Source organism: Rhinolophus sinicus, chromosome 4 (assembly GCF_057876585.1).
Source record: "Rhinolophus sinicus isolate RSI-liver-muscle chromosome 4, RSI-T2T, whole genome shotgun sequence".
In the NCBI taxonomy this organism is placed as follows: domain Eukaryota; kingdom Metazoa; phylum Chordata; class Mammalia; order Chiroptera; family Rhinolophidae; genus Rhinolophus; species Rhinolophus sinicus.
In genome coordinates this window covers 15,798,457-15,818,280 of record NC_142504.1, presented here as the reverse complement: position 1 = coordinate 15,818,280, position 19,824 = coordinate 15,798,457, and the positions used below count along the sequence as shown (strand labels likewise).

At 40.7% G+C, this 19,824-nt stretch overlaps 2 long non-coding RNA genes across 12 annotated transcripts in view; one reads left to right on the top strand and one right to left on the bottom strand.

Moving 5' to 3' along the window:
* Window positions 1–19,824, top strand: part of LOC141573211 (uncharacterized) — a 221,010-nt gene that overhangs the window by 193,641 nt on the left and 7,545 nt on the right. For both annotated transcript variants that reach the window (XR_016021050.1, XR_016021051.1), the window contains one exon: window positions 11,958–12,050. This is a non-coding gene — a long non-coding RNA (uncharacterized LOC141573211). The remainder of the gene's footprint in view (window positions 1–11,957; window positions 12,051–19,824) is intronic.
* The window catches only part of LOC148758328 (uncharacterized), a 228,676-nt gene continuing 212,748 nt past the window's right edge, over window positions 3,897–19,824 (bottom strand). For 5 of the 10 annotated variants that reach the window (XR_016021038.1, XR_016021042.1, XR_016021039.1 and 2 more), the window contains 4 exons: window positions 13,540–17,469; window positions 13,096–13,205; window positions 12,423–12,492; window positions 4,624–5,309 (listed from right to left, as the gene is read on the bottom strand). This is a non-coding gene — a long non-coding RNA (uncharacterized LOC148758328). Of the gene's footprint in view, window positions 4,480–4,623; window positions 5,310–12,422; window positions 12,493–13,095; window positions 13,206–13,539; window positions 17,470–19,824 lie in introns of those variants that run through there. The other 5 variants (XR_016021045.1, XR_016021040.1, XR_016021047.1 and 2 more) reach the window with 5 other exon arrangements.

The following is a 19,824-nucleotide window of genomic DNA, read 5'->3' as shown; positions in this document are numbered from 1 at the left end:
GGAAATACAGGGGAAATGGATCTGATATCGTAAATAAATTGGAGGGAGGGAGAGAGGAAGGTCAAGGGGGGAGGAAGGGAGGGATTTAAAGACCAAGGGAGACTTGAGACATATCAACCCGTTGCCATGTATGGACCTTACTTGGATTCTAATTTTAACGAAGTGCCTCTTCCATCTTGTTAAGTGGTGAATGTTCAGTCACTTTTACTTTTCATGTTTAGTAATTTAAATCAAAGTTTATAAGAGATGCCTATTTGTTAAATATCAGTGGTGTTACAGGCACATTGAATAAAAATATTCATTTTAAATCATTTACATATTTTTGTTGCAAAGAAGTAAAACGAAGTGTTTAGTAACAAGACTTTTGAACTTAAAAATAAATTTTATTAGGATGAAATTATGGAGGGGGAGGAGAAAGTAAATAATGCATTTATGAATATAGAGAAATGTAAAATTTCAAGAATCTCTTGCCATATGTTTAAAAAATGGTAAGAAAGGCATCAAACAGCTATGGAACCTAGATTCGGTGGGTACATTTAAAAGAGTAATGTAACAGTTTAGTTTTTAATCTCAGTATTTAAAACATGTCAGAAAATACGTCCTTCGTAACTGTTGCAATTTGTGATGAAAAAGTTTAGATGCCAACCTACATGTGTGACAAGGGTAGAGAATTTCAAAATTCTTCCAGAGGAATCACAAGCAAGAGTTTGAAAATCTCTGTTAAATCCACCACCCCTCAGTATTTTTTGAAGATCAGTTCTTATCCAGTCTTCAGAATGTATGTCAGGAAACAGAAAATTTAGATATACTCAAAAATCCTAACCTGTGGTGCAGGAGTTGTGTGCTTCTCCACGTCACTCATTTGTGTGTTCATTCATTCACTCAATACGTACTAGTTGAGTGGGTATTAGGTTCAAAAACCTGTGCCAGGCCCTAAGGTAATACCCACTGAAATCGCATGCAGTGATTAAATCCTTTAATTAAATCCTTCATGACAAAGCCTAACAATGATCAAATGCTTAAGCTCTGGCCTTGGTTAACACTCTGCTGGGTGAAAATAGTGAGACTCCTGAAAACTGAAATGCTCTTAGGCGGGTCTAGCATAAGCATAGAAAAATGTAAAAAAGAGTACTTTAAAAGGCTGGTCATTGTTCCACAACTAGAATTCTATTCTTAAATGAAATGGCTCCTTGGTTCTCTTGTAGGAACCCCCACCCCCACCCCCTACCCCTGAAAAGATGAACTACAAGCCAATTCACGAGGAGGTCCATATTAGAGAATATAGCCTCATTACTGGTGGACAAAGAAAACAAAACAAAACACAAAACTCAAGTAGGACAGGCTATGAAGGGATACCTGTATTCTGGACCCGTTGCTCTCTGTCCCTGGACTTTGCCAAAGTTCTGAACATCGTGTGTACATGGCGCTCTGATCTGGAGGTGATTTACCTGCAGCCACCTGACAAGCTCTGTTGAACAGTCAGCTATATGTGGGGTGTGGGGATGGGGGACTTAGGAGATGACCTCAGTATTGCCCGTATTTATCACGGAGAGGATAAATTGCAGGCTGCATGTCTGAGATCTGTGGGTTCAGTCACAAGTGTGTGCTGTGTTCTGATGTGTGTGTTAAACCCAGCAGGCTTTTGTTAAAGGAATTTTTAATTCTCTGTTGTGTATTTCTATCCACCTGCCTTCCTTCACCTATGCACACTCATTCGCACATTCTTACACACTTCAGTGTGATTCTTGCACAAAACGATCCCTCCTTTGATTGTTCAGAGAGAAAAAAAAATCCCTGTTTGCCGGGGACAGTGGGGATGAAAAATTCATTATCCTTTCATGAACAACACAGAAGGCCCAACTCCTCTGGGGGTAGGCTGGCAGGATGCAGTCTGCAACCTTTTTCTCTGTGTGTTTATGTCCTGTTTTGTTTCTACCAATCAGAGAGCCATGCCCCTTCTCAGTGATTCCTTAAAACATCAAGAAGAGATCTGGTCCACCGTTCTCAGAGACTGACCCTGAGCATTAGAAAACCCAAGGATTTCTGCTTGTCATCTTTATTTACTCACTCATGTCAACGAATATTTATTGACCACCTACAGTATGCAAATCCCTGGGCCAACCATTAGGCAGAAACATCCATAGTTCATAGATTCTGAGACATGCATTTTTCCACACTTTAATGTCTCTGAATATGGGATGTTTCCATGACACTTCTGCCTTTCTTAGTAGCACACCAAAAACAATTTCACATCTTACCAACAATGTCCCCTTGGATCTGAAGGAAGAATACATTGTCCATGACTCGCTTCTTTGCTTTCCCCAAAAAAGGGACTGAATATGCAAAACAAAGGAGGCAAAACTCACAGATCAGCAGACTTTTCACTTTCGAAGCATCACAAGTCTTGAGTGGTTTGAAGATGACCTGTGTGTTTCATGTACTCATGCTCTGGCCTTAGAAACATATATACCTGAATGTGGATTATCTATTGTTATTCTATAGTTCTTAAATTCACAAATGACTTTTTTATTGCTGTAAAGTGAGTGTAGTGTGTGTGTGTGTGTGTGTGTGTGTGTGTGTAGTGCTTTCTACCAAAAACCTCATTTGGAAATTGATTTCGATCTGTCGTTCAAGCCATAATTTCAAAAGACTCTTTCTTAGGGTATATCTACGTATAACATGTCCGTAGAAACTAGTTAGGGATATTTTAAACGGAACAAAAGAAATGGTTTTTTGTTGTTGTTGTTCCCTTTATGCATCGAAACATTTACAGAGTCCCTATGATGGATCAGACACTACAAAGCACTGTTAGGGGACAGAGACTAATGGAATATTATCTTTGCCTTCAAGGGACTTATAATCTAAAGAGGGAGGAAAACCTGTAAATCACTAAGGCTCATATAAGGACGAATGAAATGAGTCCTCCACCAAGACCCAGGATATCCACATAAAATCACGTTCCGTTGACCTTTAAATAAGCAAAACTAAGGCTGTTCTCCCCTGTCCTCTGAAATGTGGCTGCAACAGAGAAAAGAACCCAGGTAGAGCTCAGAACAATGTCTCAAAGCAGCCCTTCCGTGGTTGATATAAAGAGACAATTCCCACCCACCAGGGGATGGCAAGGACTCCATATTCTGAAAGCTTCACAGGTCCCCCAAATTTCCCGTGCCTGATGTACCTGCTGTGGTTGGTTTCTCCCCAGTGGTAAGTCCTATCAGGAACCTGTTTCCTCCCCTAGTCTTGTTGCATGATGCTGCCTTTGTCTTCCCTGCCCAGCTTCTCCCTGACCCCTGCCGACCCTGTCAGTTGCCTCCACCTTCAATCTCCTCATAAAATGCTCTTCCTCTTTTTCTGAACTACAAGCTCTTCAAGGGCAGACGCCACGCCTGTGTGACACAGAGTAGACCCTAACCATGAATTTGGCTCTATCGAGGAAGAAAGGAAGAGAAAGAAGGGAAGACAGCGTCTCTTCTTGAATTTGTGACTTTAAGAAACCGAAGGACATTTGGAGTCCACCGTACAGCAGGAAATTGCACCTTGGAATGCTGAGAAAGTTCAACTCTGGGTTTCCCCTCCTGGAATCATCTGCTGAGAGCAGCAAATCTCAGCCTCATCTTCTGCCCCAGCGCATGTTGACAGTTGATATTCATATGACTGACAGGTGGTTGGGGGCCTTGTCTATTTACCTGGGATTCCCAGAACATTGCTTTCAAGCCACCTTTCTCTCCCCCCGGTATACAAGTGATTAAAAATGAAGTTATTAAAGAGATAATACTGAAGCCACTCCAATTTGGGGGGGGGGGTGGAGGGGAGAAGCAAATCACTTGCAAATTTTGCTCTTTTATTTTTAGTAACAGATTTTTGGAAACAAACCGGTATATGGATGCCCCAAGAACACCAGCAGCCCCCAACCAGCCACACTCCCCCAGAGCTTACTTGACCCTCCTACTCTCGCCCCCCACACACACCCCCAATTCAGGCTCCAAAGTCAGAATCCAAAGCAATAGGAACTCTCCCCTTGGCCAGTACCCAAAATCCTGCTTTCTTCTTTTAACTCATAAAATACCCTCAAGACCTGTAAACAAAAGGAAGAACAGAAACATGACTGATTTGGAAAGCAAACCACCCATCTGAAATATGTCATCAAAAAACAAAACACAAACCAAAAGCCTAGGTTTATGCTGCCTAATTTTTAGACCATTGTTATGTGCCTTATTTGGGATATACACATACTAACAGTTATTTGTTACTTAAATGAAATTCAAATTGAACTGGGCATTTGTATTTCTATGACAATCTTATCACTAGAGACCATTGCTTGGTATTCACCAAACACTTTTATATCTACTGTTTCTCCTGATCAAAGGGATTCGAAGTAATAAGTTCTGATAAATGGTAGCCGTTGAAGTATTGGGCCGTCTATCAAAGGAGAAGGATTAGAATCCCAGAAATCAAAATACAGGCAGAGGTCCAACTTGCCTAAAAGAAAGGAAACCAACCATGTGGATCAGGGAGAAGGGAGGCAGCTGGCAACAAAGTAAAAGATCAAAGGGGACGACAGAGCATCTTCTGGGGACCACAACTTGTGCAGGGCAATCCAGTGCCACCCCAGAGGCAGCCCACTCTGCCCAATCGGTCTCCTCTCTCCTGGGCCTCCAAGAAAGGAGAGAATGAGACCCAGTTCAGTGCTTTGGAAACCACGATATTCTGATCCAGGAATTCAACTGATTTTCAGCGTCCTTCCCTTTCCTTTGCATCTCAGCCCAGGACTTTCCCACAAGTTCTCATAAAGGCAAGACCAATAATTATAGGTGGAAAATAGTAATTTTGCTTTGATAAGCTCCAAGAAACAGTTACATTCGTGTGTGGATCATTTAATCACAGTATCTGGAGCATATGAGTATATAAACATGGCACATATTATCTCCCCCTCTTTTTTTTTTTTTGTGGCCTCAAAATTTGATCCAAGTCTGGGAGTTAAAAAGTCCCATTTTGTGTAATCAGGTTTTGGTTGAACATGATTGCTGAATTATTTTAAATTGAAGACACATGTCTGGAGGCTGAGCTGTATGTATTATTTCAGGATGGTGTCCATTAGGTCTTATCCACAGGGGCTATCTTCAACTTTTGCCACATTCAATGCATTCTTTATACATCAGTATTTGCAAAATGGTGGATCACATATAAGGGAAAATTGGAGGGAATATGGTACTCGTTAAAGGGTGATTTTTGAAATTATCTTGAATGCATTTTTCAGACCTGTTTCCAGTCTTCCCCGCTAAGGGTCCCAAGAGCGGGTTGGAAATTTTCTGGAAGAAAGAGAGAGAGAGAAAGAAAGAGAGAGAATATTTTAAAGACAATAACAATGCATAAATAAATAAAACCCTGCAGTTGTGCAAGACCATTTTTTGCAAGGCTATGGCTGAAAATTTTACAACTGAATCAACATTTACTTTAACTCCTTGTCAGCTCTAAACACTTTAAGTGTCTTAATTGCAGATCTAAATTGTTGCCACTGCCATGAGCTTTTTTCCTTTTGAGTGCATTTGTCCCTGAACTGAGGCTTTTGTCAGACTTCACCTCACAAGGGCAACCAGTTGATTTTGTAAATTGTTGTGTCATGTCAGTCATTCCTGCCCTGACTAGAAACCACTGGCTGTCCAGGGAGAGTGTGGAGTGAGGGAAACCCTAACGCTGAACCAGGCCAGTGCCCCCAAAAACACCCCAAAAACATCCTCCATGCTAAGAGCGAGGGCATCTGTTGCATGGTTTTTGCTTTATTGAGATATAATTTCCATACCATGAAATTCACTCATTCGATGTGTACAATTCAATGATTTTAGTAAATTTATGGAGTTGTGTGACCATCACCACAATCTAATTTTAAAACAATTTCATCACCCTGAAAGAAACTGTGCCCATTTGTAGTCACTCCCCATTCTCACTCCCAGCCCTTAGCAATCACTAATCTACTTTCTGTTTCTGTAGATTTGCCTTGTCTGGACATTTCATGTCAATGAAATCATACAACACGTGGTCTTTTTTTTTGTCTGGCTTCTCTCACTTGGCACAGCTTTTTGAGGTTCATCTATATTTGATCATATGCCCGTGCTCTGTCTTTATGGCTGAGTAAAAGTCCATTGCATAGATATACCACATTTTGTTCACCAGTCATCAGCTGACAGACACTTGTTTGGGTTGCTTCTACTTTGAGGCTACTATGGGAAATGCAGCCCTGAACATTCATACAGAAACGGGCATTTTCAAATGAATATGAGGTAGAATTGTTAGTGTCATTCACCATGAACTAGAAGTTGGATTCACTTTTTATTTTTTTGAGGAGTTACCATGCTCTTATTAAAGCTGTCTCTTGGAACATGCCTGAATAAAGTGGGCTCCTGAGGTGCTTCAAGAAGTAACAAATATCAGAGTGAGAACCTTCGTGATTCCAGGACACGAAGTGGTTGAGAATAAGGGAGGGAATAAACACCTGGAAATTTCAGGACTAAAAGGGATTTTCACAGTGGCCTCAGTTCGTTCTGTGCCATCTCTGGAGTTTAAAGTACTCAGACCCACGTGCACCAGCCGTATGGTCATTCCTCTGGCAGCCTCAGCACATGCTGCCTGGTTCCTGAAGGTTCCTGCTGACTTAAATAACATGGAGGCCACTCAGAGAGAAGTCAAGTTGGAAGTGGCAGGAAGGTGAACAGGTCAAACACGGGAACAGAGATGTCAGGCTTTGTTTATTTTCATGCCTCCCAAGACTTCAGCGACTGATAGGAGATGCCGGCAATTCTGTCATCAAGGAATGAGTGTTGTACATGATGGGAAAGCAGCTGTATCAAAACGTGTGCTTGCACGTTGCCCCCCAATCACCCATCTAGATCTGTGAAAAACCCATGCCATGAGAATTCCTTCCCCCAGGAATCATCACAGAAAGCAGACACATGAAAAAACAACATGGCTCATAGAAGGTGATACAGATCAAAGGAGAAGCTCAGCCCTGTTGTCCTGACTTACTGCTAGCCCTCTCTGTGGCCTGGACCGGGTCACTAACCTCTCCGGGCCTTGATTTCCTCCTTGCAAAATGAGAGGAGTTGGCATCATGCTTCTCGCCTCGGGTTTTATTCTACTTCTGACGTTCTGTTTCTCTGATGACTTTGAAAACTTATACTGCTGAAACCCACATTTAAAAGTTAAACCAGTATCATCGTCCTTTTAGCAATCAACTTGCCGATATCAGGAGATGCAATCTGGAATGCCAACTGGTGAATAATTAGCATTTGGAACACAATTTTTTTTTAAATGCCACACAACATCCCAGTGGCACCCCAACCCTGTTTTGCAGATAGGAAAATTGTTGTTGATTTTTCTACATATTCTCTTGCAAGTCGTTAAGCTTCTTTGTGTCAGAGTTGGGAATTGAACCAACATTTTAGGGCTTCCAGACCTTTATTGTATCAATTAATCCAGATTGCCTGGGAGTAAAGAAAATAATCATTCAAGAGCTTGTGTAAAATAATCCACCATTAAAAAAAAAAAAAAAAAAAATCTCTTGACTCACTGGCCAAAAAAAGCCTTTTTTGTTGTTGTTTTTGATATATGGCTAAGGTTCTTATTGAAATGGTGAGATCTTGCTGGAGGAAGGTTGGAGGGTGATTACAATTTGACTGACTGTAGGTAGAAAGGCTTTATTCTCCCAAGAACAAAGAATGTTCCCTGCTGAGAAAAATTCCAGCATAACTTTTACAACCTTTTCCTTGGTTGCCTATATTCTCTCTCTTGTCGGTGGAGCAATCCAACATCTCTTGCCCAGTCTCTCAGACACAAAGCCAGCTCCTGAAGTTTTAACTCGGCTTTCGTTTGGACTTTCAAGTACATCTGTTAATGGAAGACAGCAGTCTTGTTCTCCTTCCCCATGGCAGACCAGCCATGGCGTTCACAGGGATACCTGCTCCTTTCAACATCATGCAGAGCATTCCAGAACTCTGGCATTTTGACTGTTCTCCAAAGCCATCGACCAACCTGGTAGTGAAAGAAATCTGGGGACAGATGGTATGAAATTGAAATCGCATTATCACTACCCTCTCCCAAATGCCGGCTTGTTATTTTGGCAGATCTCCACAAAGCTCTGTGGCCCTCATGCTGGTCGGGTGGACGTCTGTGTCTTAAACGTGGAAGCCTGAGCATCAGGGCTGATAGAGAGGTGGCACATTACAGAGGAAATTGCACTCATGTCGTGTGGTCCCTCCGTGACAATCAGAACCACATGGAAAATTAAAGAAGTCCACATGCCACCAGACAAATGAGGAAGTCTCTTTTCACTTATAGACCCATCTGTTGTTGAAAATAAGCTGTATGAGTGAGAAACCATCCTGTGTTGGAAACGGAGCCTAGTCCTTGAGATAAAAATGGCTGCAAAGGTTCTTTTTTCTGACATTCGTCTTTGAATTTAGTTGAGAAGTAGCCTTGTAAAGCCGTCTGAAGCAAGTGCACAGCATCCTGGGAAGTTTCTGACATTTTCTCTTGATTTGTTGTCGATGTCTGACAACCACTCCTTGTTTCGCCTCTTCCATTTGTAAGCTGGGAATGGTCAGCGTTCACATTACAGACCAAACATTAACAGCCCAGGCTGAATTCTTGTCCCCCTCTGAAGGCACTGAGTGGGGAGTGGAAGGAAACGACAGGAGGAGGAAGGTCCCCCTGATTCCCTCTGGAGCCCAGGATGGCACAGATTCGCAGCTAAATCTACCTGATGTTGGTCCCTTTTGTTCCAATCTCCAACTTTGACAAATGCCACCAACAATAAATGGAGCAATCAGAATGCTTTGGCTGGTACCAGCTCCTAGCCTGGTTGTTAGTTTATTTTCATGGAGAAGGATTATATTTCCTCTTCTCTTAAATATTTCACAACAGCACGAGTAATGTATTATAAGCCTATGCATGTAAAAATAAAAACTTTAAATTCTTTGAGCAAAGGATTTTAAAGAATACACAAAATGGCACATTACATTTCTCCAAGCTCTTACTCAAAAAAGCAAACATAATTTATTAACTACTAAAATATGCATATGTTATTATATCCCATTGTAATTTCAAAACGAGGGGAAAAAGCAGGGAATTGGGGCTTCAGTGGTTTGCATTTAAAAATTCCTGCTCTGCCACTTATTACTTGGGTGATTAAAAAGAGTCTGTGCTTCAGTCTTCTTTTTTATAAAAATCAGCATAAGAACAATTACAATAGTAATTATTATTATAGCAACTTTAGAAGATTATTGTGAAAATGAAATGTTGCGTGCTTTTTAAATTGTAAAGCCCTAATCGAAAGTTAGTTATCATCTATAAGAGAAAAAAAAAAAACCCAGTAAATCCGCCAAAGCATCTGGAAAAGGTTTGTCTTTTATATGGCGTTGTCATTAGTGTGGGATGCGGAGTACCGAGGGGAGAAGTGAGCTAGTTTGAACAGCTTCCTTGTCTGCAGTTCTCTCTTTCCATTGTCTCCAAACCTTCCTCATTTCTTGAGCATACTTCTATATGCTTCATACACAGCGACATACTGCTGTGAAAGAATTCAAACTTGTGACAGAAAATCTCCCTGCCATCTCATGTCTCTTCCAACACCCTTTCCTTGGAGATGAGACATATTTTTCTGACAAGATGTTCATTATTCAGAGGTTGTGTTATCATTCCTTCAACTTCTGCTTGTGGCCAGATTAAACTCTGCCTTTGTTTCAGGATTTGGGAAAGTTTTGAAGAATGAGAAATTGGAGTCTATTGTGGAGAAGCTTCTGGAATAGTACCAGCAAACATGGGCTTTGACAACATGATTTCTGTCGTGGTTGATTGGAAATGATTCATCACTTTCTCACAAACAATATTGTTAAAAAACACTGGCGTCCTGAGTTCCTAAATCAATAAAATCCCTTATCGACAGCACAATATTCCTTTAATAACTTATTTCTGACATGGACCCCCTTGTATGAACATATATTGATCGATTCTTAAGTGGATCGCAGTACTGCATTTCTACTCATAGAGTCAGAATTATCTGTGCCTCCATAAGTCAGGGGTGCCATGAGGTTTTCTTTGGCTAATTCAGAGGGAGAAGGTAGGAAAGACTGGGGGACAGGAAACAAGAAAGTATAATGTTCTAAAGAAAGGGGGCTCTAGATTCGGAGAAAAGATGGCTAAGATGGCCCATTATTTAAAGAACTATGTCTCCTTAATGTTATACACTGCCAAAACTCCATATGAAAACTTAAAGTTCTTGGTTTGAGCTGGGCATCATATGGACAAAACCTGCATTTTCATCTAGATGTTATAGCGACAAGCCGCTAGCTCAACATTCTGAACCTTTTCTCAAGGGGGGTGGTCAAGGATACTTTTGAAATTCTGATAAATATCTCTCTACTAAGATAAAAATAAATTCAAAAATTTTCCCTATAATTACAGGCATTTTGTGGATTGGCTGGATTCCATATTACAAATATCTGAAGTCTTTCTATTCCTCCTGAATTTATCCCTTTCTTAGTTATTTATCACATGAGCAAAGAACGTGTTAACAATGGAGAATTTCCTGACACAGGAAGCCATATGTCATAAATAGTATGTGATACTATTTATGAGATCAATAGCATTGATAAATGTTTTAGTCCTGTGTGATAAATACTAACTTTTTGTTTCCAAACCTTTTTAGTCCTGAGTAGACAGCAGATGACAAAGACATCACCCTTTTATTAATCTTTTAAATATGGTCAGGTTAATAAAAAATAAAACTATTTTCTGGGGGGGATTCTTCAATTCTTGGCTCCCCAGAAAGACACTGTATCTTTGCATCTATCTGTCTGTTTATTTAACTGTCAATCATCATTGTAACAAACATTGTTCTGAAAGAAGAAACGAGTAAAATCAATTTGGGAGAACAATTATTAATTAGAGAAATACTAGATAAAGAAAGAACTAAAGAATACAGTAACTCCTTTTCGTAAAAAATGGGTCAAGACTAAAGCTCTTCCACAAGAAATAAATTTTCCATGCAGATAAAACCTGTGTTTTATTTTTAAAGTACAGTGTTCTCTTATTTTTGAATAATGATAGAAGATTTAATGTACCAGTGTTTTCCCCCCATTTTATTGAGAATTAAGATACCCCAAAACTCTTCTGTAAGATAGACAAAAGAACATTTGAAATTTGAAAACATCTTTCAAATTTTATCAAAAGTTTTCATTCAATTAAATGAACACTTTAAAAGATAATGTTATCTTCTTCTAAAGTATCTAGTTACATAAATTCATACTTTTATACAATTTTTAAAGTATTTTAATTTAAAAAAACAAAAGCATCTTGTAGCCAAGTTAAACTTCAAACATTAATTTCAAACAGCTGAAAATTATAAAAAGGCATATTTTGTTTTTCTTGATTATATCACCAAGTAAATTATAGTATTAAAAATACCTGGGTCGAGGGATTTACTCACACCACAAAGCCTCCCGTGTTATTTCCCAAAGAACCAAACAAGAAAATAATTATATATGGGCAGATTATAAAGGTGAGAATATTGCTTAATTGTACTTTAAATTCCATCTCCAAGGTGGTTGCTTTATATAAGAAAATAGCCCACAAAACACACAATTTATAAGTGGAATGTCCTGCATTTGTGGAGTGACTGTTTCATTTTCAGAATTACCGATGCATAAAAATCATACGTCCCTGCTGGTGAAAGACCAGTAAACTTTCACGTGTTCTGTAAAACTTAAATGCTGGAGGCCAATACTCACAAAATTTAATGATCTTTCTGCTAATAAAAGCCAACTTCTTTTTTAAAAAGTAAGGAAAAGAAACAAAACATACACATCCTAAGTGTAGTATTTCTGAATTTTTTAAAAAGGAATGTGTAAAATCGCCTATTTTATATTTTTAATTTGCTCAAGTTTGTTAAAGTCCATTTTTATTCACAGGAATAAATGGAAATGTGAAATAAATACTGATGTGCCTGGACTATCTTGTCCTACCTTGAAGAAAACCAGTTCTTTTTGGAAAATAACAGCAAGGTAAAGTAAGAACGGGGCTGGTTCGGGTTTTTCAATATTTATCAAGACGAAAATAAGAGGGAGCCACAAAAACCCATAACAACCCACTTTCTTTTAAATATGTCTTGCCATTAAACTTAGGGATTTTAGGCAACCGGGTGCTTGGTCAATATCCACAGTGTCCCTTACCAATGAGTTGTATGCTAAGTTTCTCTTTCGTTATTCGAAACTCACCACATCTTCTCTTAGAATCAAATATTCTACGGGAGGATTCCCTGGCTGGTTCACAAAATTCAAAATAACCTGCATTTTCATTTGTTCTGTATATGAGCAGTGTTTGAGCAGCAGTTGACCATCAGGTAAAAACAAACAGGAAAAAAAAAAACCACTTACTATAGAAAAACATTCTATCGCCCATCTCCGGGTTTCAGAAGTACTTCTACCACTGGGACTGAAGAAGTGGCTGGGGGTTGAAGGGAGGAGGGAACGACAGGGTGGTTAATCTTAACGACCTTGAACGCCTAAATTCTCTAGTATTGTTTAAAAAGACAAAATTAGGACTCTCGTACGACTATAAAGTAAACTCGTGTCAAAGGTATTTTTAACTCATTAATTATTGAGGGAACAAATAAGAAGTTACCATGAGGGCAAAGAATGCAGGAGACCCCACATATGGACAATAAGGAAGGCTGAGACGAATTTACACAGAAATGCAAAAATATATATCCACCGGTCAGGGGTCAGTTACATTCTACCAGACACATTCCACCTGAAACTAATATAAAATTATATAATTTGCATTTCTGTAAGTGAGAATCATATTCATTATTATCAGTTTTCTACAACTTGTAGAATTATTTAAAAAAGCTTGAAAACAGTGAAAGGTGAAGATAAGCCACAAGGACACATTAGACAGGACACTCAGCAACCTTCTCTCTCATGTATTTCAAAGTGTTTTACAATTTTCCTTGATGATATATATATATAACAACAGAGTCCCTTCAGGTCAATGATACCTCTGATACTGTGAGTCAAGGAGGGAACACTGAGTTCCAAAGAGCAATACCTTCGCTCTCTATTCCAGGGCTGTCCAGTAGAAATATAATGCCAGTTACAAATACAGCCACATATGAATTTTTTAATTTTCTGGGAGCTATGTAGGAGAAAGCCATCCATCTACCACATTAAAAAAAAAAAAAAGACAGTTACAATTAATTTTAATAAGATTTAAATAAAGATATACAAACTATCATTTCAACATGTAATCATATGAAAGAATTATTACTAAGGTATTTTACATTCTTTTTTTCATTCTAAGTCTTCACAAGCCAGTGTATGGTTTGCACTGACAGCACATCTTAATTCGGACCAGCCACATTTCAAGTACTTTATTAGCCACATGAGGCCAGTGGCTACCAGACAGCACAGGTCTATATAAATCAACATTCATCAGCTAACAAAGTTTAGCATTTTTTGAAATATTAATGAAAACATTGAGAACTGTCCAGACCTTCCATGCTCACACCATTCTTTTCAACGCAGCCAGGTTCCCCGATTGCCTCATTTTGGAATACAGCATCTTCAGTGCCCAAGGAAACTCGAATTTGAAATCATTGTCTAGTGTGGCCCCATGAATTTTCTCAGTAGCAGCCTGTACTGTTGTCTTTTCCCAGGGAAACCATCCTTGCCCCTGTGATGTGAAAGAAAAAGAGCGATGACCACACGGGATATAGTAATAACCGTAATAACACTGCCTGTCACCTGAGTATGACAGCACCCATCAAAAACATTAACTTTTTCATGTTCATATCACCCTTGTGAGGTAGAGGAGGGACATTTCTCATAAGCCCTCTTTCACTGCAGAAAGGCGAGAGACATTTTTCTTCTTAGGAAGGAAGGAACTAAGGCACATTCACCTCAGTGTCTTGTATATCGCATAGGCCTCAACTGGGCACAAATAGAGCCAACCCCATGTTCTGTCTCTCGAAGGGAGAAAGACCCCTCTCCACAGCATAGCCTCCATAGTACGCTGCCAGGCTGTCGCACCACCTCGTCAGTGCCAGCGGGATGCTGAGGAAGAAGGAAATAGAAGTGAGTCACGTGAAGTAAGTCAGAGAAGGACAAATGCTGTGTGATTTCACTTACATGTGGCATCTAAACAAGAAAACAAATGAACAAACAGAAAAAAACAGAAGCAGTCTCACAGACGTAGAGAAGGAACCATATTCCCCTTTTGCCAGAGGGGAAACAGGTGGGGGGAAGGGCAAAAGTGAAGGGAGTGAGAGGTACAAATTTCCAGGCATAAAATCAATAAGTCACAGGGATGGTAATGTACAGCACAGGGAATATGGTCAATTATATCATAATAACCTTGCATGATAGCAAATTGTTACTATACTTAGCGTGGTGATTGCTTCGCTAGGTATATTAATGTTGAATAACTATGTTGCACACCTACAGCTAATATAAAATTATACAATAACAATATTTTAATAACAAATACAATTCTAAATTTTATTTAAAATGTAATACAAATTAAAACACAAAAAGTGAGTGCTAGCTTCTCTGCTGAGCCATAGAAGGATGGCATTGGGAACCTCCCTCTTGAAAACAGCATGTTCATAATCTCTATATTTATTGACACCTCTTTACTGGCCCTTCTCCCAAATGGATTTTTGAAAAAAGGATGAAAGTCCCAGGGTCAGACAGCCCACTAGGGTCCCTGATAAAACAAACAAACAAACAAAAAACTTTATTTTAGGTGGTCCTGCAATAACACTCGGAATCCTTCCTTTCCTAGTTCTGTTCTGGTGTTTTATATCCTCTGAGCTAGGAGAATAAGCCACAGGTGTGTGTGTGTGTGTGTGTGTGTGTGTGAGAGAGAGAGAGAGAGAGAGAGAGAGAGAGAGAGAGAGAGAGAGAGAGAGAGAGAAGCCAAAGGCTGCCTCAAGACACAAGACCTTTCCCCTCTTCATTTTCTTTGGACCCCAGGGGCTAAAATGTGCCCCAAGGACCAGTGGCCTACAGATGGCCTTTTAATCCCCTCTCCGCCCCTCATACCCGCTCTTGAACTTTCAAAAGAGCATGTAAGTCCTCCTGCTCCCCACCCATCCAACCAACTATGTTGACTCTGGTGGCCACCATTTGCAATTGTCACCTCCTATGCATGAATGGTGCCGTCAGCGCCTGGGCGACAGTCATCCCATTGAACTGGCAGTCGTCTGTATTTAACATTAGCTGCTCAGCAATAACCTATTGAAGGACGAGGCCCTATAATGTTTGTATAAGGAGGGGAGCAGTTAAGAAAAGACTACATGTGCCGAATTCAAAAAGGGGGGCTATTTCTTTCCTACTATAAACAGAAATGATTATAAAACCAGAAAGAGCTCCTCACCCTTCGCTTTGGTGTGAGGGGGTTTCGTTGCTCTGCAAGGCTCACTCTTGCAGTGCCGACTTCTCTGGGTTTTTACGACATTCCAGGGAGGGAGATAGAAACCAAAGCAAACAAAGAGCCCCCCAAAGGACCCTCTATTCCCTCCAAAAAGCTTCTATTTTTAATTCTCTGCAGCTTTTCAAACAGTTGAATGAGGAGGTTTCAACAAGCTGTGGTAGGAGAGAATTCCTGCTTTCTCTAAGGACACCCACTTTGGATACTCCCAGCCCACCACGAGGCACCAGGGCAGGGTTGGGCAAAGGGGTTTTCTTGGCAGTTTCCTTTGAGCACATTCTGTCATCACAAAGTAACTTTTAACAACTGTTTTCCTCTCCACAAAGGAACAGAAAGCATGTTTGGAACTGGTTGCTCACTCCAGGCCAAAGTGTACCTACTTTTGCCCCCAAGCCTCTGGTTCTAACACTACAAACACGTTTGACTGGATGCTTGACTTTAAAGCAGGCATCTCTAAGCTCTCTGTAGGATCTCACACTCACCCCACATCTGCCCCACAAGGTGGGCGGCAAACCGTGAGCCCATCTTTGGCAGGTGGGAAAACAGGACAGACCCACAGACGCGGCAAGTGATTTTTCCAAGCATGTATGGAGAATGCTCGCAGCAAAAGTAAACATTCCTTGCATGGCTCTGTCTGGTTTGTGGCCTCATGGCAGGTCTGTTCCAAACACACATTACACACTATATCATCCTGTAGGCATCAGATGTGCATTTGTGGTCCAGCTGCCAAGACATTCGTTTGGCAGCCATTTCTTGAATTTCTGCCACATACCATGCACCTGACCTCCGCCCTCCCCCCACAAGCCTGCTATGCTAGGTCTCCCGAGGCTGAAGTCGTGTGGGACACCCCTGAACTCAGGGACCACAAGCAAGAACAGAATTGCTTAGAATTTCCTCTACTTCATCTCAGGCAGCCTTTGCTGCCTGTCTGTGTACCCTCAGGGCTCACTTTCAAAAAGGCATATTTAAGTCAATCGGCTGTAGAAAGTACTAGAAGCAAATAACCTCTCAGGGTTCCTAAGGACAGGACTTCAAGCTTGGAAAGGAAGCGCCAAGTTAGCTGCAGGCGTGAAGGTAATGAGGACTCCAACACAGTGGAGAGTCAGGCAGCCTAGATTTCAAAGTTATTTCTACCTCCTAATGTTACAGCCATTAAACCAAGAATTTAAATCTTTAGCCAAAATGCTCTGTTTCCTAATACAAAGTTCTTACTTGGCAAAGTGCTGTTATAAATGTCTCCTGCTCCTTCCTCTTCCCTTTAGCTTCCAGAGCCCATTTTACATTAAATAAGGAACAAAGGCCGTAGAAACCAGAAGAACTAATGTGTCTGGACTCATCCCTTGCCCCATGATTTTGTATCAACGTTGAATCCAATAAAGCCTAATAGTAATTCAGCCATGAACTTGTAGCATAAACTGGGGGAGATTTGTAGCATATGTTTTTAATTCATTTATGTTTGACTCATCAAAATAGGTGGCTTTTTATTTTTATTTTTTAAAAAAAACAGCTATTTGATGTTTAAGGAATTATTTCCACCTTTTAAAATAAACCTTTTAGAGCCTTTCTCCACGCACAACAGGAAGCTGCAGAATGCTCAGAGAGTAGGAAGTCAAATGCGGGACGGTTCAGGGACGGTTCAAAACTCAGAGCCATGAATTTGGAGCGGGATCAAAAGTTGGCAAAGTGAACCCTCTCGTCCCTACCCACAAATAATAAATAACAATCACAACAAGGAAAAGGAGAAAGGGGAAAGCCACTGGAAAGCCATAACTTATCCTGTCTCCAGCCTCACAGCTCCCTCTAATAAAGCAGGAGTTGTTCGGAGAACTTCGGTTGTGCTGCCTGCAGGGAGCTGAGCTCGTCTTCTGTCGTAAATTACTTTGCTGGGGCTAAGCTTTCTTCCAGGTCCGTCAGACAGGCAGCTCTGTGAGACCCATCACCCAGCTCTGTGCTTCTTAAATTATCCTTCATCTGGTTGTGACATCTGAAAAACTAACGGGAGAATGATCATCCCCAAATCTGACCTTCCCATACCACTAGGTCTTTTTTTTTTTTTTAATAAAGGACTTCAGCACAAGAAACAGACACAAAAGCACCCTATTTGCAAATAAAAATGGGGGAGGGATAGCGCTTTCTATATAGTACATCTCTAAATAAATAATACAATGTTTTCGAACTTGCCCACAAAAACTAAAGATTTTTTTCATTGCAATGGGACCTTAAATCATTTTTCCAACTAAGATAGTCACAGTGACACTTAAAATCATTGGAAGTGAGGAACGGACGGAGATGACTTTGGACCTTCATTCTCACTTTGCAATCAACAGCCTTGCTGCAGCTTTCCAACTGTATTCAGAAGTGTACACACATAGACAGACGCGTGCACGCAAACATCTATTTGAGTAAATGGCTGCAGTGCCTTGAAATGTGATCAAGCCTCGCGAGCAGGTAGCAGGCCAAGAGAAATAACTCTTATCCATAAAAAGTTCCATAATAAATCAGAAAGCCTTTTCTTCCATATGTCACCTGACATGTTTAATTTGTCTGCTTTGACAGAATTGTGGCCAGCAGAGCTGACCACTGGCGAAGTTAGAGCAGGTCTTCGTGAAGAGGGGCAGGGCGCACCATGGGCATCTTATGAAATGCTTGTGGGCGAGCTCCGTGTGGCGGAGGATGCAAAAGAAGGGAACAAACATTTCTGACATCACAGGTTTAAAACACATCAAGCCAATGCGTAGACAGTAACAGTCCTATCGTCAAAATTTAACTGCTTTGCTTCCTCACTGGCTTCTCCCTGGAATTCAGCCTTTGTCATAAATGCTAGGAAATAACATAGACCTACTCATTTTCACTTCAACAATGTACTTCTAGACCATAAAATGATACCACAGACAGGAAAATGTACTCGTTCTAATGTCTGCACCTTCTAAATAAAGGGAAGCGGGCGGACATGTTAGTGTCGGGTTGACTAACCTTGGATCTGGTCATATAGTTTTTCTTGAAAGGATGAGCTTTTTTCACCTGAAGAAGGAACACACCTTGATCTTGGTGTGTAGGCTTTTAAATGCCTACACTTTACTTATTGAGGAAGAAGGATCATGGTTACTATCTGTGACGCTCCCTTCCCTGAACCAGCTGGAACCCCCTAATTACCTAGGCATCCGTGGCATTCAGGAAGAGGAGACGGTCTTCACTTCATTTCCAAACCTTTTTGCAAATTAGATTATTTAATCCCACCCTGTAAAGTAGGAATAATCTATCCCAGTTTTACGGATAAGTTAACTGAGACATGAACAGAAATCAAGTCATTAACCCAAAGTTACCTAGCAGCAAGCTCTGAAATCCAATCCAGACAACCTGGCCCAGACTGCACGCTCTGGACCACCCAACAGGCCACCAACGTGAGAGCTAAATTTCCTCAGGTAGAGATGTTTCCAACAAGGGGATTACTTAAGGCAAATTATTATTCAATTTATCATTAGTTATATGCATGTGCCTTCATTCCTTTTGCTCTTTTCCCTCTTTCTGTTTGAATACAATTGAAGTGTAACACACAGACGTAACAGTGCGTAAGTATCCAGCTCCACGAATTTTCACAAGGTGCATGGAACCAGCTCACAAGCCTCCCCTGTGCCCTCCTCAAGTCACTACTCTCCATCCCTCCCAACCATTATACTCCTTTCCCTTTTTTTGCGGATGGTGGGAGGGTGGGAATATTCGTTTATAAGCACACATCTCCTGGGTTGAAATCCCGCTACACCTTTTATAAACTTCCCGTCCTTGGGCAAGTTACTTCTCTGTGCCTCACTTTCCTCACCTTTAAAATGGGGATGTAAATAGAACCTGCCTCACAAGATCGTGGTGAAGAGTAAATGCTGTATCGTACATGTAAAGGACTTAGATCAGGGAAAATGGGAAGGCTCAGGAAAGCCCTCAGGAAGCACCAGCCATTATTACTGCTGGAACCTTGCTCCCCATTTGCAGAGATGGTTCAAGGAAGACCAAGAAGATACAAAGAGAGTAGAGCAAAGAAAAGGGAGATGGGGGAATTCCAACCAAGTGGGTGCTGTACGTCAATGTAAGAAATAAGCCCCTCTCTGGGTTGGAGAGGGTCAGCCCCCATAGGCCGAGGAAGAGCTCAACTAGACAGCTTTTCAGTCCACAGAATCAAGTTTTCAGAGTAAGACTATTCTTTGAAATTATTCTTTCTCATCAGTCCTATTTATAGTCAGCGCTTGTGCAAATAGACGAGCCAAAGACGAGCAGACGCAGATGCCTTTTCAGGCCATCCATCGACTTTGCCATCCCTACCGTGACTCCTCACAGTCTGAAGTGGAACATAAATTT